The following is a 25524-nucleotide window of genomic DNA, read 5'->3' as shown; positions in this document are numbered from 1 at the left end:
AAATGAATAAAACTGTGAAATAAGTATAAATATAAGCATGAATACCCTAATGATTAGGATAAAGATTCATTAATATTTGTAGTAGTCTGTCAGTAACATCAATCTGTATTTAATAACAGCATTGGAAAAAAATTCTAATGATGTGATCTTCTAAAGCGTTGAATAACATGGAGTAGGGTCATTTACAAAATGTTTAGTTATCCCCACTTTTTGCTATGCTTTTTTGTGAATCAAGGATTTCGCCCAAAATGTTTACTGCATTGCTGAATAACTCTGAGCACTGTCATAGTACAGTTAAGACAGCTTTGATGAGAACTTGGATGAGAAATTATTCCATACAAAAAACTTATTGATTAACAGACAAATTTTGTATTTCACCAACAGGGCAAATGACATTTTAAATCTTTTACCCTTTTTACCATTTTCAAACACTTGCTCTGATGTTTAATTTTGAACAGTTGTCACCAGTACTGTAAAAGATTAACGTGGCTGGGATGTTTGACATATAAAAGTATCAGCACCTATTAGTGATAAACACCATGTTCTTTCCTCTCCTGATGGATTATATGTTCTTTCATTAAATGTAAAGGAAGGATGACAGGGACAAGCAATAATCTACATTTTTCTGTTAAAATGTTGCTGGCATTTGAGGTGGCTTTTTATATTTTTTCTAAAAGGAAAAGTGTCATTGGTAATTGATTCTGTTGGGAAAAGTATGATAAAAAGTGTCTCTACTCCCATAGCTTAGGGGACTGTCAAATTGTGACTCCATCAATTCTCTTCTAGACTTGCCAGACAGAAGTGTTAACAAGAAAATGTTAAATAATTTAAACCTTTTAAACTGCTATTTAGGGAAAGGAAGGTTGTAAACGTCAGTACAGACCATACCAATAAACCAGAAATTGAGATTTTGTAATTACAAGATTTTAAAGAACTCACAAGTAACTTAGTGTCATGAACCTAGTGTGGAATTACAGCTCTGTATTGGGTTTAACAAATATAATTGTGAATCTCTAAAATTTGCAACCTTATTATTATCTTATTTACTACTCTTTCTGTCCCAGATTATCCTTGTTTGTCCTGGGAAGAAGTTAGAAGTGTAATTTTGGGGAAAGGGACCTGGCTTAACTGTATTTCTTTCTAGATGAAGCATCTCAGCCAACTCCATTAAGATAAAGCTTGCACATTCTGAATTGCAAAATTGAGCATAACTAAAAAAATCTAATTCTTTATGCAGCTTTGGCAGTTATTCCACACTCTGGTACAAAGTAGGTCATCTACAATTCTTTTAGTGTAATGGATATTCTGTTGTACAATAGCATCATTTACCTCTCCATTTACTCTAATTGAGGGCAGTTTAATTTGAATTAAATTTAGGTTTATGACTGAAGTACCACCATAGCAGAAAAGTCAAGGTGAACACGGTCCTCTTTTTTGTTTACTTGACTAAAGTGCATTCCTATGCACTTCCAACTAAAGAACAGAAATACTATATACAGCATCTACCAAAAGCAATACTAATAAAGCAGAAGCCATTTGAACGGATTCCCATTAAAGAAAGGAGACCTAAAGGAATAGTTAATCACAATGAGGTATTTCTCCCACAAAGTGTCACTGCTGCCTAAATGGTTAAAGGAGATGATTATAAAGAATAAATAATTATGATTGGACCATATATTAGCAGATAGAAATAAAGAATTGAGTCTGCTCCTTATGCAAATCCATCTGCATTTAAGTATACATCAACATCTGTATCACTAAATGCCTACATTAATCAGACAAATGTTATTCTAATTGACAGTTTCTACCTCTACAGTCACTTCTTTCTTTCTGCCCTCCCTTGTTGCTATCAGACGGTACGCCACATCTACATTTTTTTTCCCCTCGTTGCTTTATAAGAAAAATTAAGAATAAATTGGCCACTGTGAACTCCCTGTGAGGAAGCTTCAAGCTCCCTCTGATTCCGGGTGAGGAGATGACACATTAGAGTACCAAGCTAAGCTCTGGAAGTGAAGTTTTGTGACTCTATGCCGAGGAGAGCAGTAGGATGGCTGAGAATTCCAGCTGGCTTTAAAGGTCTTTCATTGACTTGTTCAAGTAGCTTGATGTCTTTATCCCTTCTGGCTGATTTCTTTTTTTTTTTTTTTTTTTTCTTTCCCTCTAAGTTTCTCCAGGTCTTAATTGTCCAGTATCATTTCACCTATACACTTTGCACTTCTGCCTTTTTTCTGTCCTTTTTATCAATATTTTATCTTCTTTCTCCACATTTATTCCTGTTTGATCCTTCACTGATGTTACAAGCTCCCTCTGCTTTTTCCTTGCATCATTTTTCCAGTTTCCTTTTTGCTATGTGATACCCCTTTTCAGCACTTTTTCTGATGTTTCTACTTATAAGCTCTTTGTTTCAGCTCCCTCCCTTCCTTTGCAAGCTTCCATTACACCAGGTACCATGCAGCAGTGACCTTGAGTGTTTCCTACGCATCCTAATGAAAAATAAACAGTATGTAGAGCGAGCATTTATTCATGGCTTTTTTTCTGTCCTTATTACCAGCAGAGTCCAGCTGGTGATAGTCTTTTATTTTTCTCCTCTTTTTACATTTAAAATAGAGTTCTAAAATGCTAGCTTTAAAAAATTAATTCCCAAAACTATCTTCACCAGGAGAAAGTCCCTCAGCACCATGCAGAAGTGATTTGTCAGATACCCTTTAGCAAAGTAATTTTACTGCAGATATATGTTTACTGCAGGTCTCCTCATGGTACAGTGGAGGAACTGATGAGCCTGTGAGAGACTCAGTACAAGAGGCCATAGCTGAAGGTCATGCTACCAAGGAAAATTATTTCTTTTGCAAGGAAACTTTGAAATATTTTGTAAACTAAAGAGCTAGTTCACAAGGGGTATTTTTTCATATTCACTTTCTAAGTACGGTTATCCCACTACTTCACACACTGGAGGGATAAAATTGGGTATACACACCAATAAAACTGTACATGCAGAACAAACCTGTTTCAGTTTTTCTATTGGCTTTAGGGGCATTAAATGCAATCTTGAGGAGGAATTGATATGAAGATGAGGCTTGTAGGATAACTCGTTGCCCTGTAACATGGTAGGCAGTACACTACACAATAAACTATGCTAATTGGGAATGAAACAAATCCTAGACTTCTTAATTCCCCTTAGCCATGCCTGGCTTCAGTCCTCTAAGTTCCCCACATACAGAAAAATCTGTTGTGTTGAAACATCAAAGATATACTCAAAAAGGCTCTTTGTCAATGCTCCTTCTCTCGCCTTTAAACACAAGGAGTATGCTAAATAAGCACTTCTTTATCAGATCACTGGAAAATGACTACAGTGTGTAAAAACTTTTATTTATTTTTAACATGCTGATTTCTTTTTATGACACCAAGCATGCAGATTGTCTGATAAGCTATCGAGGTCAGCATAATGTAAGAATCAGCTTTGGCATGGCCTAGTCTAGATTTTTTTCAATGAGCTTTAAAACCTAACAGAATTAGATAGGGATACTTTTTTTTTTTTAAAAAAGAAAGCACTAATTCGTAGGTGTTCAGCAGTAGGCATTGTCAGTCTAGGACTCCCAGAACTAGTTAGTCTTTCATTGTTGAAAATAGATTTCCACTAAAAGGAAGATGGAGGAGCATATCAGCTCTTTGTGAGAAGAGTCTATGCAAAGTACCTCTTCCAGGACTCCTTTACTGTTGTCTCTTTGGGATGGGGCTCCAGGATGCCAACAGATCTCCAGTTTACTCTTTTTAATTTACTAATCATAATAGAAAATACTAACAGCAGCCTGGACACTTGCAATCTTTATCTGGTGGAAGGACTAATATCAGGATGTAACACAGAAAAGTGTTTCACATTAAAGTTAAATATTAAAAAAAAAAAAAAAAAGGCAAAAAAAGCCTGGCATTTACAACTGGTTTAAAATCTCAGGCAACTGTCCTTTCCTACCTGTGCTCATTAAGGCACATCCCATCATAACACGGCCTTCTCTACTGGGAAAAAAGTTATAGACATTGCTTCCAGCTCAGGCTCTCTGGTTAGCTGTCAGTCTGCTGCTGCTAACTTCTTCTTACCTTTGTCCTCCTTGAATGAGCTTTCTCTCCATATGTAACCATGATTTACGTTGATGATATAGAGATTAAAAATATCTAGTAGTCCAGTGTCACTGAAGTGACAATTGTATTTGTCCTGTACCTGACAATTACACTTCTTTTAAAAATACTAATATTATTTTTAGTAGCAGTTGCTGCTGTTTGGGAATATTCTTGAAACAACATGGTGAAAATGAGCCATTAGGAGGATTTAAAGGAATATGTGACTCTGGCTTTATGGATCCATTTGGGAACAGGGTACCAGGGAGCTAATGAGATCATTTACACTGAGACTCTAAAAAATGCAGCATAAGGAAAGTGCGGACCTAAAGCACAGCCTGTTATAACTTGGAAATCATAGGAATTATACAGAAGCTTTCAGATTTCTGTTCTAAACAGCTGGTAAATAAGACAAATACTAGTGTTACCTTAAAACATGGATTTGTGAATCTTTGTAAATTCTCTACAATTAATATTAATCCTTCTCTTCACCTCTTGCTGTTGTATGCTTTCTAAGCTTTTTTTTGGTCTTCCCGTCTTTCTACTCTGTCTTGCTTGTCAGGCTCTGCTGTCATTTTCCCCCTCTCTGTGTTATTCCTCTGGCCTCTTTTTCTCTCTTTTCTCTCTTGGTTTTATTTTTCTCTCCCTGCAGACACTCCCAGATCAGTTTAGAAATGTAGGTTGCACTTCTGATGTCATTCTTAGAGAAAGAAAAAGAAATTACAACATTAATGCTCAAGGCTATATATGGCAATCCTCTTACCTGTCTCCGTAGCAATGCTTTTTCATGATTCTGAGATGCTTGATTATGTATTTGTGGGTAGGGAAAAATGCAAACTTTAGGAAGTTATATCTTTCCAGCGTCTGACAATTAGACACAGTTGCTTGTCAGATTATAGAGTTGGTGTTGTGCTAGCCATCCAGCGGGAACAGATTTCAGAAATGTCACTTAAAAATAAATGAATACACTGATTTGGAGATTTAAGATGCATTTATTCCCTCAGCTCTTCCTTGTTTAGGAGCGCTGTGTGCTATGAATCCCATAATGAGATGCTTCAATCCCTGCAGTTACTATAGGTGCCTATCTCAGTTTCATAGATTCTGTTGCAGAGCCTAAAGGAATGAAATTTAGGGCAGTCAGGTTCCTTCTGTGTCGGACATCTTCCTGAATAGGAATAGTTCATCTTCAGAGACTGAGTTGTATAGGTGGTTTTGTCAGGTCAGGGTCAAATCTTACCGTTAAATGATACAAGATATTTTGTATTACTGTATTTCTGTAACATATGCTCCATTCATAGAAACAGCAGTCCTGTATATGTTAACACAACTCTTTTCAAAACTAGAGATCTCACATTAGGCTGTTATTCTTTTCTAATGGTCATAATTATGCATTACTCACGTGGTTGTTGCATGGCTTATTAAAGTTTACAAAACATATTGAAAATCATCCTCTGAACTACACAATGCAAAACATTTTTCCCCACTCTCTTTTTTTAATTGCTGAACACACTTATATAAGAACAGAATCTTGGATTCTAACAATTCACCTGCTAGACAGAAGCTGTTAAGTTTTTATAGAAAGTGATCAGGTTAGTTTGGCATGATTTGCCTTTGGTAAATTTGTGTTGGCTTTTTCCAATCACCTTCTTCATTTGGTTTGTATGGTGCCTCGGGAGTTTAAAATGGGAAAGCTTTGCATCTCAGGCATGTAAGTGACTGGGGGGGGTGTTACTGCTGTTCAGTTTAAACACAATTTTACCTCACATGTATCATATTCAACTCTATGCTATTTTAAATTACATCTTTTGTATCTAATTCTCCTGCTTATATAGTTTGTTCGGTTGGGTCTAGTCAGCGTGGTAGCTCTCTTTGTAATCAGCTGTTGTCCCTGTAAATCTATAAGCTGCATTTCCCATTTCACCGGCATTTGGATGCACGGGCAGAGCTGTAGTTTGTTCTAGTACACTATCTCGTCTGGACAATCACACTACAGAATACTTTACCCACCTGTATCAACCTCAGCTATATGCACCACAACACACATGAGCTGTAGCAATGACAAAGTCAACGGGCTTTTGAAAAACCTGTTCCTAATTACCATATGCGTTTTTATTACTTGTTTCTATTATTGGAGAACCTTGTAATCCTAACTAAGTGTATTTATATGTGCAAAATCCCACGTGATACAGCAATGCTTTGTTTAATTTATTCTCTCAAAGATACAGTGGTAGGAGGAGAGTATGGTCCCACAAAAAGCCTCTGGAGGAGCTGTGAAGTTGTCCTTTTTTCAGGAGGCCTTCACAAGAGTGCAGAATCAGTGTGCAGAAAAATGGAGAGGAATCCACAAGAATCTACTCATATGGCTTTTTTCATACTGACTTTATTATAATAAATAATATAGGTTGTGGACTTAATATTATAGGAAGTTACACATAGTGTATTTTAAAATGCTCTGTAGTAAATGATAATTTTATCTAATGAATCTGAATAAAATTATTTAACTGTCTGGGAAAAAAAAGACAAAACGTCATTAATCTTTTGTCAGTGATGTTTTCAGCTAATCCAAATTATGTTGCTTTTGGTGCAACAGCTTGCTTCATCCTAGTTTGAGTGAATGACTATCATGATACATCAATTTATAAATTGGTCACCTAAGCTCACTAATTTTCTTGTTCAGTTCTGGTACTAGGGCAGAAGTTCCACATGCCAATCAAATATTTCTTTGAAAAACTAGAGAAGGTGTAGGTAGTTATTATAAACAAGATTGTTGCATGAAGCATTAGAGAATTCCACATTGTAGTCACAAACTGCTGAAACCAAAATTATTGAGATAATTGGACTTATTAGCTGTAGGGTCTCATTTTCTGGTGCCTTGACTTCTTTCTTGATATTGCTTCCATATCAAAAAAAAAAGATTTGAGCAAAACAGCAAGAAAGAGTATGAGTATTGTTTCATGCACCTGTGTAAGTAGTTTCCAAGAGAAAGGTGAGCAGAAAATGAGTCATGGCTGTATATGCGGTAGCTGGATTTCTACAGCAGTCTTAATCTATAGTTTAAACAAGACTGACTGAGGAAGTCAAGCTTGTCACACTACCACTTGTCCTCAAGCAAAGATATTTCTAGGTTGTTACAGAATATACCAAAACAACACGTATATTGAGAGATGTTTTCAAACTAAAGAATTTAATTCATACACCCTGTATAGCTGTTTTGGATTGCCTGGTGAATTTAATTTTCTATATGGCTGCTATTAGCTTTCGATAGAAAAGCTACACACTGGAGGAAGCAAATCAGAAAAATTACCTGGAGTGGATAGATTAATAAGGTTCAGCACTAAGATGTAAATGGGGGAAAAAAAGGAAATAAGCTATATTTCTTGTTATATATAGGGAACTTAGAGACATTTTAACTTGTTTCCTTAATATAATTTTAAACCAACCTCTATTAGTAACTGGGTAACTGGAAGTAGAGGACTGGAAGGGAGGAGGTGGGCTTGTTAAAAGCTAATACGAGCAAGTTTGAAAACCAGTGCACTAAAAATTAATTAATCCTTCCGTCAGAGAGAAAAAAATACCTACCTACATTTAGCTGGGTAACTAAACTTCTGAAGTGTTGATTTGTTCTATTTCTCAATCAATTGTTAAATTCATATTTTAACACTAACAAGCTGAGTATTTGTTTTAGTATATATCAGAAGCCTTTCTAATAAACTAGTAATCAAATCAACTTTTTTTTTTTTTTAATTGCAAGACTGTTTTCAGGAAAGAGACACTCAAAGTTTCACTTTGTTTTGCTTGATAGTGCTGTAGTTGAAGAACCGATCTCATTAAATATTTTTTAATGGCCATTAAACTTTCTGTTGGACCAGTCAATGTAGGACTAAAACCTGTGGAGACTTTTGCTGATTTTGTGGATTTTGTGCATTTCTCTCGTTCCTTAAAGAATAAACCAAAACCCAGCATTCCACATAATGCCTTGACGAAACTCTGTCTCACAAGCTCAGAGATTTAAGATTTCGATTGGCGGGGAGGAAGGTAATTCATGAACCTTTTAAATCAGCCTTTCGCCTTAATGTTGATAAGAGTCTTATGTGTAGATTTTCATGACTCTTTTGATATCATATGGTTATAAAGACAAAGATGGTTATGAATGATGTTTGTATTCAAGGTTCCAGACTAGACGAAGAAAAAAAAGAATTAACTCAGCTGATGTCAGCTACTGTTCAAGCTGAGGAAGAGAAAATTTTTTTAGAGGCAGCTCTAGGGTTTAGAAATCTACATTAACATTTAACCTGTTGTGGTAATCTGATCCCTAATCATCACAAAGACTTCAGTGTGACTTTATGAGTTTATGCTCCTTTCTCCTACCTTTCTCATCTACCTGCATACATTAAAAAAATAAATTAAATTTTTGTTACATTATTTTGTCTAAGCAAGTCAACTTTAGCAGTTTTTTAAAAAAAAAAGGAATACCATGTTTGTCATCCCAATTTGAAGCATTTTGAAATGTCTCTTTGTATGTGTAATATTTCTGGTACTAAGGGATTAGAGCTTTGCTATTTCTGCTACACCTCTTGCACGAAGTCAATGGAAGCCATTTCTTTTTAGCATATTTTTTTCATTTCACTATATTTGACTGAAAAAAAAAAAGAAAAGAAAAAGTCAATGCAATTTACCTTCTTGTGCTTCCCTTGTTTGGTGAGAAACAGGTAAGTACTACTAAGTAGTTCTTTTACAGCAATAAGACTATATAAAATACGTAACTTTTTGTTAATGAAAAGTTTTAGATGATATCTGTTATAGTGTCTTTCTATGACAATATAAGTCTCTTTTTTTCATTGATGTGAAATGTTTCTTGAAACTAACAAGCATCTTCTCTTCAAAGGTCTCTTTTCCAAAGAAGCCTTGAGCTGTCTTCACAATAGAGTTGCTAGGTGTTTTGGATTTCTACTTACTTGGCAATCCCAACAGTGTTGACAAATATAAGATGTTACCTACTGCCCAGTCCCTATGATGGAAAATAAAATAGGTGCTAGCATTTCCATAAAACAGTTACTTCACAGCAGTTTCAACTTTAGAGTAAGCAATTAATGCAATATAAAGAAACTTCACTGATAACACAGTTATAATCCAGTCACAAAAGTGCTATAAAACATAGTGAAAAACTGTCTTAATTGAATGCTCTAAGTTCTGACTTTAGAGGGCCTGTGAGACCGACAGTTCCTGGTGGCCACCTGGCTGGAAAATCCCATTTTATATAGGGATTGTTTTGACAGCAGCCAAGCATGAAGATGAAAAAGTAGCAGCTGCTGATTTAGTTTCCCCCGGCGTCTTCCAGGGGAGGATCCAAGGCTCCCTGAGCACGTTTGGTAAGTTATGACACCTTAACAGCTTTAAGCTGTGAAGTCCAGAAGGAGGTTATCAATGATCAGACTGCAGTCTTACTCTGAATTTCTCAGGGCTTATTATTTTAATGAGTCTAATAAAATGTTTTAGAGGAACATGTAAATTCCAGCCAACTTTTTAGTGAAGAGATCAGCCTGTGCAGCACTTGAACTTAAGATGAGAAAGGGATTTAGTTCAATTTAGACTGTTGAACTTCAATGTATAATGCTCTAGAATAGCCAGTGAAAAATGAACTGCTTTCTTTTCAAATGCAGAAACTTTTGAATGGTTTGAAAATGTTGTACTGTACTTTCTGTGACTCACATGAACAGGCTTGGAGTGAAGGAGTTTAAGCGGGATGCTTCAATGGAGAATAAACTTAAATAATAATTTTGGATTATTGCATAGAACAGAGGTCTGAGCACTGTGAAGGAGACCAGCTCTGCTTTTTCTTCTGCCAGTGGTTTCTGACACAATCTTCTATTTTTTATCAGCAGACCTTTTTTATAACAAGCTATAAAATGATGATAGAGAACTTGCTTTCATTATCTGGTGCTTTATTTTTTATTATGGTAAATATTATATGGAAGTTATGCGTTGATACTATTTTTACATATTTTAGCCACTTAAAAAATTTGCAAGGCTACGATCTTGGAAAAGCCTGTAAAAGTGGGTAACACCTAGGTGTGGGGTCAAGCTAGCAAGGAAAAGGTCATTCAGGTGAGAACAAAAAGAAGTCTAGAACAACTTCAAAAAAATAATTTATTCACTTCTATGAGTTATTTCATGCTACGAGGGCTGTACGGGGTGCGGATGCCCAGGGGCTGGCGGTGAGGGGCCGCAGAGATGGCCTCTGTGAGGAGGGTCCGTGCCGGACACAGACGGTTCCAGCTGGCTCCAACCCCCCCACCGCCGGGCACAGCTCAGCCCCGCAGCCAACGGGGGGAAAACCTGGGTGAGAAAGGGCAGAAACGGGACGCGGGCGGTCAGGAGTGAGGAGAAACGTGTGAGAAACAGCCCTGCGAGCACCCAGGAGGAGGAGGAGGAGGGTGAGGAGGAGCTCCAGGCACCTCAGCAGAGGTTCCCCGGCAGCCGGTGGAGAAGAGGATGGTGAGGCAGGGAAAAGTGAGGAGGAAGGAGCAGCAGAGAGGAACTGCTACAGACTGACTGCAGACCCTGTTTGAGAGGGTGGTAGAAGAGTCTGGAATAAAGGACTGATGGTCTTTTAATGGGATTTTGTTTGTTTCCCACTACCCGAACTAGTAAGTACATTTTAATTTTAATTAGCAGTAAATCTTCCCCAAGTCGAGTTGTGTTGCTCACAACAGCCATTGGTCAGTGATCTCCCTGTCTATATCTCAACCCACAAGGTCTCTTGTTCCTGTTCTATTTTCTCCCCACCCCGTCCTTCTGAAGGAGTGGAGGGAACCAGTGGCTGGGTGGGAACTTGGCTGTCAGTCAAGGCTAACCCACCGCAGAAAGCCAAAGGATGTGTTCCTAAACCTGCGACATAACAAACAGCATCATTAGTTTGACAGTAGGTCTAAAATATTCAAATGATGACTCATAGTAAGACAACAGGGTAGTATGTCTTGTGTGTGTGTGTGTGTCTGCAAAAAAAGGCAAAAGGCTATATTAATTTCTAGTGCTTCCTCAGGCACTCCCGGTAGTATTTAATCATTGACCAGACCATGAGAGGGTGAAAATTTAGCTTTATCCAGACCAAGTCATCCACGCTTAGGAGCATAAATTTTATTGTCAATGTCAATATGTTAGCACAGTATCTGGATATTTGTTACAATTCTATCACACTACCTACATATTGCTTACGTTTCTAATAGTATTCTTTTAATGGTAATAAAATATATTTTAAAAATCTATTAATTAATTCTTTTAATATGCAAAAGGTGAACACTCAAAATGGAAATAAATCATGCAGTCGCTTATCATCGCTCCCTGGAGTTTTAGACCTACTACAAAAAGACAGTGCTTGTGCGTGACAAGACTGACCTAAGCATAATAATGGTATCGCTGCATGGCATGACAGCTTTAACCAAATTCTTGGCTGCCAATAGGATTCAGTTATTACCGATGTAAAGCCAGTATCTCCCTCAGTCATTGTGGCTTAGGCTCTTACAGTCCCCGTTTCTCAACAAAATCAGTCTTTCCTGTATGTGCAAGCCCTTTTAGTCTCCTGATGAAGGTTAGATTCAGCTGCCTTAGAGTAAGCATCTACAGGTTTAGATGCTCTAGTATACCCAAACTGGCCTTTGGTCAGTATTTCCTAAAGGGCCAAGTCTTTCATAGGTCCTGTGGCATATCCATTAGTCCGTGTGTGTGTATCTAAGATCTCCAGGGGAGAGTGTGACAGAGAGGTTATTTCCCAACGTCCTATAATAATACCCAACAGAGTAAGCATACATTTCTTAACAATGCTTTATTTTCTGACTTCTTAAAAATAGAGCTTACAAGTTAAAAAAAAAGTTCTAAGAGTTCTAAATTCTTCCATAATCATATGGGAACAATTAATATCTACATCCCATTCAGCACATACCAGTCATACAGGTGTACTGCAATCAGTGCAAAGATAAGCTGCAGATTTTTGGTAGCATTGCATCTCAGAAAACAGGGCAAAATTTGGGCTCTCCAAGTACAGTTAAGATAAAGCTGGGTATGGACATATTTTTATAGATGACAGTAAGAAAATAAATTGTTTGAGAGCTTCACACAAAAATTCCATTTCTTGGTAAATTAAAAGTCCTTGGCATGCAAGCTGTCATTTCTTTTAGTCAAGGTTGTTAATACTTCTTTATTGAATTATTCCACTTGCTAGTTTAAATGAGCATTTGCTGCTTCTAGTCTGCTAAATAAAATGACAAACGAAAGCTTAAAACAAATGTCTACGAACAACTTGCAGCTATTCTGAATCTTTAGGCTCCAGCCCTAGGCTTTTAAATCTGATAGATTCAAATGGAACCAAATTACTATTGAAAAAACATGGTTTACAACTTAGAAAAAATGCATAAAAGTAATAATTTCAGTTCTCCAGTATAGTGTTATGGCTTTGGGAATGCTCTTCCACAAACAAACAAACAAACAAACTGGTTTTGCAGATAAAAGTATCTAAATTCCATCCCTCCATGCTGAAATTGTCACTACAATAATACCAAATCTGCACTTTCTAAACAAGCCAGCAATTCACTGACCTTAAAGTGCAAATGGAAACTCTGAAGTATAGCATCCAATCCTCCTTGCAGTGATCCATTGCAGTGTTCCTTCAGTTCTAGGCAGTATACATGAAAAACCAAAAACTAGATGTACTCTAACTTATTTCAAAAGATTTGATGCTGAATGTAGAGCAGATTTTTTTTTTTTTTTCCGAACATGATGTGTTATTTGAAATGAAAGCTCTTTTTTCTGCCATCTGTAGAATTGCATGCTGCACAGTGTGTGTAACCTGGACAGTGTGTGTAAAGAATGGTATTGAAAATGAAGTTACAGACATACTAGAAATTAAAGGATTTTAGACAAGAAATAGAGCTGCGTTTCTACAGCATAGGCAAAAAAATACTTTCAGCATACACCAAAAAGAGCAAAGAGAAGTAAACCAATGTTGCAGTTCAGTTGGTCACCAGCAGGCTTTATTAAGCAGAGGAATGGTGGATGTATTTCAGATGACACTAACTAGATTGTGCTCTGACCTGAAATATACGGCACTTGAAATTTCATGGCTCTCTCCCAAACTATTAGTAATGGCAGCTTGTATGCAACAAACTCAGCATGTAGCAAATGATAGATAAGCTAAAATCTGGGCACCTGTCCATAACTGAATTGTAAATACAATCCTCCATCTGCCTTCGGGAAAGTAGCGTCTGTCTTACACTTTTTAGCATACAATTAAGAGATGGCTTTTAATTAATATCTCCCATGGTCTATTGCATTCCATCTCTCTGTTGATAAATTGATACTATAATTGCAGAATTTATAAAGCAGTCTGAGTAAATATTAAATGTGTTTACTGTGAATATAGTTTATTTTGGAATGTTTGAAGATGTGGTCAATCTCATTCACGATTCACATTGATTTGAAAATGATGTTCTTTTACTTCAGAAGCATACTTTGAAGTTTTTCTTTTAGTGAGATTTCTCACAATATTTACTTTAGTAGTTGAACTAATAACAGGTAAATTGAATGTCACATCCTTAACTTTTCTTCAGTTGAGTTTAGTTCATTCTGAGGTTTGCTTCATGAAGGTTAGGTGCTTGATTTTTGTTTGGTTGTTTTTTTCTTGAGATAAAAGAATCTGTCTCTGAATTTGCCAATAGCAATCTTTGTCTTTAATTTGCATGTAAAAAAATCTTTTTTTCTCACTATATCAAATTTGGCTTTTATATTCTTTTCCTTATTTTCAGCTTCCTCTGCTGATTGCATAATGTTAACACTGGAGGCATGGGGGGGGAACAACAAAAAATAAAGGAAAGTTCTGTTCCAGCTTAGATTTAAATTTTCTTTCATGATTGCAATATAGTGAAATTATGTAGAATTTAAGAGATTCCACATTTACTCTCATACCTTTTCCCAATTTCACAATATTGTGCAAAAGACATTGCTAAGGTAGTACTAGCATTTTCTTCATTGATTAGAATTTGTCCTGATCAAGATTTTCATCTGCATACAGCATATGCCAGCAGCCCAATAACTTTGAAATTTAGATGATTATTTCATCTTTATCTTTTTGCAGAGCCTAAATTTAATCCAGTTACAGTAAAGCTGAAACATCCTCTTTCTTTCCTGAAAAAAAAGTAGATGCAGATCAGATTCAGACAAGATTCACCAAATCTGCACTTGTTTGAGTGGGACTTCTTATTTCAGTAACAGTTCTGGCATGAAAATTAATTCCAGTGTAACAAAGATTTTCAACAACAACCCTTGCTGAATGTAAAACCACACATTCTTCACTTCTAATGAAATTCTGCAGTATTTTATCCCAGTGATAGGTGTAATATTTAAATGGGATGATATGTACAAATGACATACTGTTCAAAGTGCAAGCACCATAATGTAACTCTTGAGAATAAGGAAGGAATGATAGGAATCAGTAGCAACAGACCTAAACCAAAGCTTATACTCTTGACAATCCCAGCTGAAACCATTCTATGAATATTCCAAGTTAAAGTTTCTACTGATATGCAGTAAGAATGTATTAATTTTTAAGATCTCTAGAATAACATTGACAGGGAAAAGAAAAAAAATCCCTTGTATTCAGTGAGGTGAGAAATCTTGATATTATGAGTTCCTGTAGAGCTGTGGAACAACCAAGGACCCTTACATCAGTCAAGAAGGCATTTTCAGCTAGAGAGAGCTCCATTTTAAAGCAGTGGAGATGAGACAAGCTTCATCTGTTGAAGAAAAGGAACTAATTATTCCACTTGACTGCAAAAGAAATTACACATTAAAGACAAAGATAATTCTACAGCTACAGTACATAGGCTTGGTATAACAGCAAGGCAGATAAATATATTTGGCTCATGTGAAGGAAAAAAAACAGTTGAAGGGAATAGTGTGGGGTCTAGAGGAACTGCTGTAGAAAAAAGAAAAAAATCCCGCATTAAAGAAGGTGATACAATTGTAAACTGGAGTCATTTAGCCATACTCCTTTTCCAGGTGTTTTACAAATTCAGATACTGGACTGTGCAGAAATATTTTAGTTCGCCTAGGCTGAATTTTATGGGAAAGGCATTTGCATTTATTTTTAAGCAGGCAGCACCTTTACTGTGACTGTCAGCTACCTGCTTTCTTGGTAGCATATAATTTCAGGGGGATGGTTAAACAAAAGATTGACTGATCACACAAAGCCAGCCAAAGCAAGAGTTTTGAAGAAACAGATTACAGTATTATGAGCCTAAGCGAGCACTGCAAGCAAAATAAAATGACCTACCATCTGTGCAGAATTACCCAATATCTGTTTTCTGTGTGTTCACCAGAGAAAACTGTTCTCCTTCAGAGCTTTGTGTGAACTGTTATGTCCAAATCTACATAAAAGTCTGTCCTGTGTTTAACAGAATGTCAGATGTGATGATTGCAATAGTTCTTTTGGCCTTATTATTAATGAACTTATATTGAAGGCAGTTTTGGATGCTAAATGATTATTACAAGAATGACTGAATGCTTATCCATTCAGAAAAAAAGAACCAAAAAACCCAAATATGCATTTAATCTGAAATAAAGCTAATACAAAATCCTTCTACTTTAAACTAATATAGGTATGTACATAGTTATTACTTTAAACTAATATAAGTATGTACATAGTTATTACTGAACCATTTTTGTCCTTAGTGTGATAAAGGTCTCTTCCCATTTCTTCCTTAATGACATCCTATCAAAGGACAATGGGTTCACTATTATGCAGTGATATACATAATGTATTTTAATACATTATTATTAATATAATCTTAATACAGTAATCTATAATACAGTAATATAATACAGCGTTATACAGGCTCCGCCATACCTAGGTTCTCAGAAATGGAAAAAAAAGCTTTAAGGGAAATTTCTTAGAAATATGGGAAATTCTCTCACTCCCTCATAGCCAGAGTACTCCGTATCCAAAATGCCTGTTTGCGTTTGTTCTCGGGCAGACTCCTGAATCATGCACAGGGTATGCCTTAGACCGGGCTCGGTGGCCTTGCCTAGGGCCAGAACCACCCTAACGACTAATCAGAGCAGACATGGAGCTCCAGCACGCGGGAGCAATCCAGAGCCTGGCACTGCTTTATTTGCTAGTAGTACAGATGTAGCCTGAACACCCTGCACTACCTGTGGTTCTTCCCGAAACATCAATGTTACAGTAAGCGATGCTAATCTTTGGCCTAGAGCCCAATGATCAAAATGTCATTTTGTTTTGTTAAAGCCATTCTGTAATTTAATTGCGTTTAATTGCAGAATCAAGGAATTCTGATGCTACAATTTACTTCCACACTATTATTATTATTATTAATTATTATTATTATTTTGTGTTTAATCAGATTTTTTGATTAAGGATAGGAAAGTTTATTAACAATTGAAATTCAAGCCCTATAAACTCTGTCCAATGACTGTGCATCACTATGTCAAACATGTAAGTATTTTTCCATGCTTAAGACAGATGGATTTAACAATCAAGAGAGGCACTAGTTTGTATTCCAGCTATTTCAAGGAACCGAAAATGGGAGACAAGAGGTACTACATAAATTTATTTTTCTTTTTTTTTAGTTACTATATATGAAAAAAAAGTTTATTTTTCTTCAAGAGACCATTGTTTTAAATTGACCCCTCCCAAATGATCTTTTTCATGTTAATCTGTTAATGACCAGAGTATATTCCATTGCATACATTTTTCTCAGAAACTGCAATCTTATCCTCTTTAAAAATTACTTCTTTAATGAGGCTATATCGTTCACAACTCTGCGGTAAAACCTTAATTGCTTTCTCCAAAGTTTCACATTGTGGAGTAGGTCTGGCAATCACAGTTCACATCAAACCCCAAACCCAAGAGATCTCTCTTATTACACTGATTTGTACAACATTTAGCTCGGTACTTTGCTCCACTATGCTTTTTCAGTCCACAACTGTCTTGCGGGGAAAGCAAGAATAGTGCTGACAAAAAGCAATCTCTTCTTATTTGCTCACGATCTTCCTAAGATGCTAGTGGTTTGGAGTTAGTTTCAGGTAATATACATTTCACCCACAAAAAAAGAAAAGATAGTGAAGTTTTTATATGCAAGAATTAAAACATTAAGCATATTTGCATTCAGTTTTTGCTCGCTTCCATTGTAGCTTATTTGATTAATTCCTTTTAGTTCTTGCAAACACATATTAAAAATGCAATCCCTTCTCTATTTAACAGCTCTGTAGCATAGTTTCCCTGGCTTGAAGATTCACTCAGATGCAATACAACTAAACCCTACTTATTTCTCCATACAGACGAAACTCGTTACCTCTTTATCTCTTTCAGAAAACAGGCAAGTAATACTCTCAGTCTTACTCTGACTATCTTCCTCCCTTTGGTGTGTTAACTCCTCCCCCCCACCAGTTTTAGTCCTTCTATTGCATTTCACACTTTGGTTTATCTTTAATGCAGATGGTTGGGGTTTTTTCTCAAATCACTTTAAAAAAAACTCATTTTCTCTTTTGTTTTTTGCCACATAACAAGAAAAAACTACACAAAACTTAGTGCTATTTATATAATCCAAATGGTAGTTTCTAGTTAAGTATCCTGTATGCAGGCATATTTCTTAAAATAACTTCAGTCTGTATGCAATTGAGTGTCTCAATATTTCCATCTTTTAGCTAACATTCCCTTCTTGCTCTGTGACACCTAGAGTAGGAAACTGATTTAGTACATCTTTTAATGTTTGTCTTAAGGTAAGAAGAAAATTAATAAACGTAAAAAAAAGTGGTTCTTTTCTTTTAGCCTTGCACTATACTGAAAACTTTCATTTTGCTAGGTCCCTTGATTCTCTAAACCACTTTTTCTTAATGAAGGATTTACTTACCCATTAATTCACATGTTCTTCTACTGGAAACTTTCTCTTCTCTCTGTTCCATTTATTGCTAGTATTGTTCTGGTGCCATTGTTTCTAGCACCACATCAATTTATGCATCTGTGCCCAACTTTGAAACAAACAAATAATCCATTTTATTTCAGGCTGGTAGTCTATTAATCTTATGCAAAAATGTTGGGTATGGTTGCTGTGAATTACTCCTCTGAACTAATGATGTCGCTTAGATCCTCCTTGTCCTGTTTGCCACACTTTCAAGGCACTTGCAAATTCATAAAAAAATCCTGCAAATCACTGCAGTTCTCACCACCTTTCCTGCTGGACATTGTCTTGGGTTCCACTGTTTCCATCACCAGTTATATGTGCTTTTTTGTTGTTTGAAAAATTGTAACTTGAATCTCTGCATACTTTTCTGCTTCAAAATTGTTTTCTGTTTCTATTTAGAATTTGAAGTCATATTCCCAATGTCAGAATACAGTCTGTATTTTACAAGATATGAAAGCAAATCAGTGATCGCTTATGTTTAAAACAAATTAGCTGGCTTTTACCAGTTTGAATTGGCTTACTCACCCTGTCTTAGTCAAAAACTAGCTTAGGCATAAACTCTTTGTTTTTATCGTTTCTTTCACTATGTACTTAAAAACATACTGCTCATGTATCCCACTTCTGAATAAGTGAAGTTCTCTTCATCTATATTTTAGTTTTCTTTTCCTGTCTTGCTGAAAGCTACTGAAAACATCAAATACTTTGGAATAAACTAATGTCAGCTCTGTATTTTTTTAATGTTTTGTAAAAAGTTGTTTAAACATATCCCATGTTTTTAAGCAGCTTAAGAGCTGGATCTCTCTTCTTTCTTTCCCTTCCAAATGATGTATTTTTAGTTTCCATATTTACTCCTGATCTATCTTGTGGTCAGAAGCCACTCAAAAATTGTCTGCTTTATTCTGGATTTGTGTATCAGCAGACTAGCATTGTTTAAGACAAGCCTCTATATAATACAATAGTTAGTTCTAAGTGGCTCTCACTGTAGTCTCTTAAACATTCATATAATTCCCCACAATTCCCACAACAATTTACTCATGAAGATTTATCGCTTAGACTTCCATCTCTGTCCACTCTCTTGAACAGTGATCTTTCAGCATGCGCAATATATTGACCCAACCACATTTCTACATACTTAAGGGAGAAAACTTTTGCCATCTACCTATTTTTTAAATAGAATTTAAGTTTAAAATTCATAAATATCTTTTTAGTATCTTGTATAAATGAATAATAAAAATATTTTTGTTGATGCTTTGCATGTGACTTATTTAGTGAGCATAGAATTTCTTGTCAAAATCAGAGAGGTGAAATGGAAGCTTTTTACAGAGTACTCTACTGGACAGGAGACAGGATACTCTACTCCCTACATTGATTCCAGCCAATAACTTCAATTGCTGCAATGAATTTCCAGTAATAATACAACCATTGTAATGCAATAGTAAATGATAATTAATTTGCTCCATATATAATTTTAATCCAAATTGCTCTCTAAAACATTCACTAATGCAGTTAAGAAATACTAGGCAATGAATATGTAAAGTAGATGGAGTAAGATATAAAGATACAATATGGGCATTATTTCTTTGGCAAACAGCTGCTTTGGTTCTAGCAATACAGAATGTCAGTTCTACCTCTTGATTCCTGCTGAAATATGTCTGTACTACAGGGAGCACTTATACTCGAAGGTGGATTTCCTTAGGCTGAGCTGACTTGATGAATATATCTAATACAAACTCTTGGAATGTTCCTTATTCTCTTTTTCCCATATCTTGACCTGTGCTTTTATGCTGCTACTTAAAATGTGCTACATAACTGGTCATATTAACTCTTCTGTGAAGACGCAAGCAAAGAAGAGATGGAATACTTCAATCGTCTGGGCAACAGCTGTCATTTGATCTTATTTCCTATTAAGTAATAAATGCATAGCTCCTTTTGTCTTCTTACTCTAATGTTCAATGTGCAGTATAAGACTGTTGGTTCAGAAACTGGATTTGCAGATACCCTTTTCTGAATACCATTTACAAAGTATTAATAAAAAATAAAGCTCATCTGTAGATTTTTGTATAAGGATAGAATTTCTAGGCAAAACCAGAGAAGGAATGCAAGCCCTCTACACAGCAGACCAAGCCCTGAGGGATAGATTGGTCTTTTCTCCACTCTGTTTAACCCAGACTAGTGACTTCAGTCAAACCTCGGTGTACCAGCTGAATACTCTTAAACCATTAGGTCTTGCCTAGTCTGGGATTCAATACTTTTCTCTCACTCTCTCTCCCTTTCCCTATCCCCAACCCTAAAAAAAACCCTGCCTTTGGAGAGGAAGGGTAAAACCTGTGTATTCCTGCCATCTCTAATCACTGTTAGCCCTTTGTTACTCTCTTATCTAACTTGTAGTGTATGAGACCTACGGGAATAACTTGATCTCCTCATAATACTAAGTAAATATATTCTATATATACTCTATATTATCTTTAAGATATTTATTGCTTAGTGGGACTGCGTTAGGTTTGATCTGCCTGTGCCTATATTCCTCAAACTTCTAGGAAAGCATAAATCATGCCACTTCTCCCAAGTAAAGCATATTTTAATATGCGTTAGTGGGACTGTATTGCTACCAAAAATTGCTGTTAACAGAAATTACTCCCTTCCTGCTACTGAAAGTCTCTGTAAAAGTATAATTGCAACAATTCTATCAGTTTATCTTAGTTGGGCAAGTAATCAAGGATGGCAGATTGTGGCAGTCCAAAATCAGCACATTATAGCCATTCAACAACACCTCCCTACATAGCAAAAATAATACAAAATGGAATGGTACAGCTGATAAGTGATTATATCTAAAAGTAGAAATAGTGAAGAAAACAGATTTGGGAAGTGCTATCAAACTTCATTAGGGAAATAGAACTTATTCCTGGATTAATAGTAAATGTTTTATATGGTTTTGAACTGGCAAGCTGAAATATACAACCCAAGAAGAAGCAGACTTACTACAAATAAGGGTTTAATTGTGCTCCACGGAGTGGATGTAGAGAATTTCAGTTCTGAGGTAGTCATTCGTCTTATGCTTAAGAAAAAAAGTTGCATTCAGTATAGTTTTGCTTCACGGGTCACTGCTTACATATTAATTAATTTCAAAACTGAAAATTTGAGTGGAAATATTAGGAAAAAAGGCTTAAGCTTTTCTTTGGTGACTATAGGAATGAGAGAGTAATGTTTGAATTCACTCTACAACAAAAGACTATGACTTTTTTCAAAGTATATGTATACATGTATAAGTTACAAGATAGTGCAGAACCAAAAGCAAATCCATACGGGCTTTTAGGGACTCCTCACCAAATCCCAAAATGGTTGAGGTTGGAAGGGAGCTCTGGAGGTCATTTGGCCCAGCTCCCCTGCTCAGGCAGGTTGCCCAGGACCGTGTACAGATGGCTTTTGAATGTCTCCAAGGATGGAGACTCTACAACCTCCCTGGGCAACCTGTGCCCTCACAGTGAAGAAGCGTTCCCTGATGTTCAGACAGGACGACCTGTGTTTCAGTGTGCGCCCACTGCCTCTGGTCCTGTCACTGGGCACCACTGAGAAAAGCCTGGCTCTATGCACCCTCTCTGCACACTCCTTTCAGGTATTTGTATACATTGATAAGATCCCCCCAAGCCTTCTCTTTTCTGTGCTAAACACTCCTAGCTGTGTCAGCCTTTCTTGTATAAGAGATGCTCCAGTGCCTTAATCATCTTTGTGGCTTTTTATTGTCCATGTCTCTCTTGTATAAGGGGGCCTGGAACTGGACACAGTACTCCAGGTGTGGCTTCGCCAGTGCTGAGTAGAGAAGGACCACCTCCCTTGACCTGCTGGCAATACTTTATCTAATGCAGCCCAGGCTTGGTGTACACCAGGACCTCCAGGTCCTTTTCTACCCAGCTGGTAGAAAAAAAAAGCTGGGTAGCCCCCAGCATATATTGGCACCTGAGGTTCTTCCTCCCCAGCTGCAGGACTTTGCAATTCCCCTTGTTGACCTTCATGAGATTCCAGTTGGCCCATTTCTCCAGCCTAACCAGGTCCCTCTGGATGGCAGCATGACTCTCTGGCCTATCAGCCACTCCTCTCTTTTTTGTTTCTTCTGCAAACTTGCTGAGGGTACACTCTGCCCCATCAACCAGATCATTAATGAAGATGTTAAACAGGACTGGACCCAGTATAGACTCCTGGGGTACATAACTAGTTATCGGCCTCCAAATACTGGCCAGCTCCCTCAGCACTCATGGGTGCATCCCATGAGGGCCCATCAACTTATGAATGTTCAATTTGTTTAAGTATTCCCTGACCTGATCCCCTTCCAGCAAAGGTACATCTTCCTCGCTCCAGCCTTTCCCTGTGGTCTCTGGGACCTGGAATTCCTGAAGGCAGATCTTGCTAGTAAAGGCTGAGGCAAAGGCGGCATTCAGTACTTCAGCTTTTTCCATGTCCTGTGTCACCAAGTCCCCCGTCTCACTGAGAAACAGGCCCACATTTTCCCTCGTCTTTCTTTTTGTCACTTACTTACCCGTAGAAGCCCTTTTTGCTATCTTTGACATCCCTGGCCATATTCGATTATAATTGGTCGTTAGCTTTCCTAACTTCATCCCTAGATACTCGGACAACATTTCTGTATTCCTTCCAGGTCACCTGTCCTTGTTTTTGCCCTCTGTATGCCTCCTTTCTGTGTTTGAGTTTGGCTAGGAGCTCCTTATTCATCCACACAGCCCTCCTGACATTTTTGCCTGACTTTGTTGGGAAGGAATTCTCTCAAGCTTGGAGGAGGTCATCCTTGAATATCAACCAGCTTTCATGGGCCCCCCATTCCCTCTAGGGTCTTATCACTTGAGACTCTTCCAAGCAGATCTTTGAAGAGGCCAAAGTCTGCCCTCCTGAAGTCCAGGAGCTTGCTTTTCACCCTCCTCCCTGCCCTCAGGATGCTGAACTCCACCATCTCATGGTCCTTGCAGGGTCCTTTACTTTGATCTTCACATCCCCACTAGCCCACCCTTGTTGTTGAGTAAGAAGTCCAACACAGCACCTCTCCTCTAGGAGAGGAAGGAAGAAGTTTGGAGGAAGAAGTTATCATCAATGCACTCCAGGAACTTCCTCGAAGAATCTCCTCATTTGATCCTATCATGCTTATCTGTTATGTTTTTTGGGCAAGAAGCTGGCATCTCCCTCTTACATAGAAAATGTCTGGCTGCTGCTACCAACACACATAGTTAAAAGGCACATAATGTTCAGAATCACTGAAGCGACATGGTCCTTAGGGAATGAAACTTTACAAAGAATTAATTCCAGTGAATACCTGTCTCCGTTGAAGCTAATGACAAAACTAACCTTGACTTCAGATTCATCAGAATGCCATTCTTGGAGAAAAGCTAGAAATGTAAAGCTGACCATTTAAAGCCTTCTGGAGTAGCCTGAGAAGTTGTGAGGATAGAAAGGAAGAGAGAAATAGCCATACTAAGATGACAAAACAGAATCTAGAATATTATTGTTCTTTTGGAAAATCCATATGGTCTTGAACAAAATGGAAGAATTGGAAGAAAGAAGAAAGGAAAAGAAATAGAAAAGAGGCAGAGATCATAAAGAGCAGGGCTATAGGAAGCGAACACGTTGCATAAATAAGTTTTTTTGACTAGGTATGAAAAAAGCAGTGCAAGAAAATAGGTGCTTTCAAAATGTTGGAGGAAAAATTCCTTTGATACGAGACAAGTCTGCAGAAAATAGAACATTGAGAAAGCAAACTAGGTTTCTTAGTGCTAACAATCATGAAGACTAAAATAATAAAAGGATTAAAATGTTATAATATTGTCTGGAAGGTAGACAAGGAGTCAGATGAACTACTGAAGGACAAGACTGAGATGTTAATGACAAATGAGGTTCATATTGCCAAGAGGCTGAATGAATCCTTTGCTAGTGTATGCATGAAAGAATTTGAAGGTCATATTCCACAGCCTGGGATAAATTTTCCTGGTGAAGCAAGTGAAATGCTAAAAGGCTTTATGGTCACAATGAAGCAGGGAGTTAGGAAATTAGACCTATTAAAACTGACATAGTACCAGGCCAGGATAAATTACATCCTGGACATCTCCATGAAACTCTGTAACAAGCGGCAGGAACACTTCTGGATTAGATATTTGGCTGAATATGAAAAAGGAAAAGATCAAGTGATTCACTGTGAGCAGCTAAGACAATTTATCATTTAAGTAAAGAATCTAAATGTTACATGAGCACTACCAATCAAAACTAAACATTAATTGTATCTAATGTTCTGGAAACACTGATATGAGAAATACTCCATCATAAGAAATTGCAGCTTACAGAAATTGCTAAGTATGATAATAAATATGTGAAGTCACACAGGCGTGGCTGCTGTTTGATAGCAATTTTAACTCATTTCATCTGTGCTACACTCTGCAATGTATTTTATCTTAAGTTCCTGAACAATTATCTCTGGATGTTGTTTTAACCAGTGTTATTTTGAGGGATTGGTGGCTGAATGGTTAAATTATTTGTCACATATCCCAAAACAGGAAGTTATGCCTCGGTCGATTCACTGGAAAAGACCACTTTAATCAGTCTAGTTATAAGCAGTTACTAGATAGTCAGGCACAGCAGTCAAAGGCAGCCAGATGTAATGACCAATTACTTCGTTATGTACCACTAACTTAAAAGGTGGGTTCTGGGTTGAATTAATCTTGTTAAGGTTCTGAACCACATAGTTTAGAATGACGTTTGATTTAATAGGGGGTGTGTGTCGTCTTTTGTGTGTGTGCATATATATGTATGTATGTGTGTATATATATAATATGTATAACATAATTTGCATTTCTTCTTTTAAATGTTATAGGTATATTCTTGGTAAATTGCTATATTATATGTTTCCCTAATTACATGAATGTTAAATTTATGATTAATTTAAACACTAAGCAAGTTTCCAGCAGAAGAGCCCCACTAGAACTCTACTTATCCATCATGACATCATGAAGGTGACAATATTAGAATCAGGGTTATGAAATATACTCTGGAAAATATTAGGTACATAAGAGAAGGAGTATTGCAATAAACTATTCAGTTTTACTCGTCAATAAGCACATTTCATGGCAGAAGAACAGTTTACAGATCTAGAAGTCAGCACTTTGACTATTGTGAAGTATCACACAGGGTGGTGAAGCATAACAGGTTCCAAACATTTTTAAAAGAAGAGTAAGACATGGGCAAGTGAGGAAGGAAAGAGGAGGTGACTCAAATTCAGATGTAATGTTTAGATGTTGGTCAAATAAAAAAAAATGGAAATTTGGGTAGAGGATAAGATATGGGTTGCCTTTTGTGATACTGGGATGACATAGATTGTTTGTGAGGGAAGGTTTATGTCTACCTAAAATAACATTTGTGACAAAATGATGCCAAATTTATTTAAAGATATTTTAGG

This window comes from Harpia harpyja, chromosome 3, assembly GCF_026419915.1.
Source record: "Harpia harpyja isolate bHarHar1 chromosome 3, bHarHar1 primary haplotype, whole genome shotgun sequence".
NCBI lineage: Eukaryota > Metazoa > Chordata > Aves > Accipitriformes > Accipitridae > Harpia > Harpia harpyja.
Note: the sequence above shows the minus strand (reverse complement) of the source record.